The following is a 662-nucleotide window of genomic DNA, read 5'->3' as shown; positions in this document are numbered from 1 at the left end:
CTCCCTGTGATTGTCCACCTGTTGATCTAATGGACATTAAGTATGACACATTAAAGGCTGAAGAAAACATACATTGATGGACCACGATGGCATTTAATTATAATGTCACCTTGAAACTAAATCTCAAGCACAAGTAGCGATATATACATGGAAAAGTAAAGTCTATAGCTGGTAACAGTGGTGTCTATAGCTGGTAACAGTGGTGTCTATACGTGTAACAGTGGTGTCTATAGCTGGTAACAGTGGTGCCCATAGCTGGTAACAGTGGTGTTTATAGCTGGTAACAGTGATGTCTATAGGTGGTAACAGTGATGTCTATAGCTGGTAACAGTGGTGCCCATAGCTGGTAACAGTGATGTCTATAGCTGGTAACAGTGGTGTCTATAGCTGGTAACAGTGATGTATATAGCTGGTAACAGTGGTGTCTATAGCTGGTAACAGTGGTGCCCATAGCTGGTAACAGTGGTGTCTATAGCTGGTAACAGTGGTGCCCATAGCTGGTAACAGTGATGTCTATAGCTGGTAACAGTGGTGTCTATAGCTGGTAACAGTGATGTCTATAGCTGGTTACAGTTGTGTCTATAGCTGGTAACAGTGATGTCTATAGGTGTAACAGTGGTGTCTATAGCTGGTAACAGTGGTGTCTATAGCTGGTAACAGTG

Source organism: Mizuhopecten yessoensis, unplaced genomic scaffold, assembly GCF_002113885.1.
Source record: "Mizuhopecten yessoensis strain PY_sf001 unplaced genomic scaffold, ASM211388v2 scaffold431, whole genome shotgun sequence".
Classification (NCBI taxonomy): domain Eukaryota; kingdom Metazoa; phylum Mollusca; class Bivalvia; order Pectinida; family Pectinidae; genus Mizuhopecten; species Mizuhopecten yessoensis.
The sequence above is the reverse complement of the archived record's forward strand: the minus strand, read 5'-3'. Positions refer to the sequence as shown.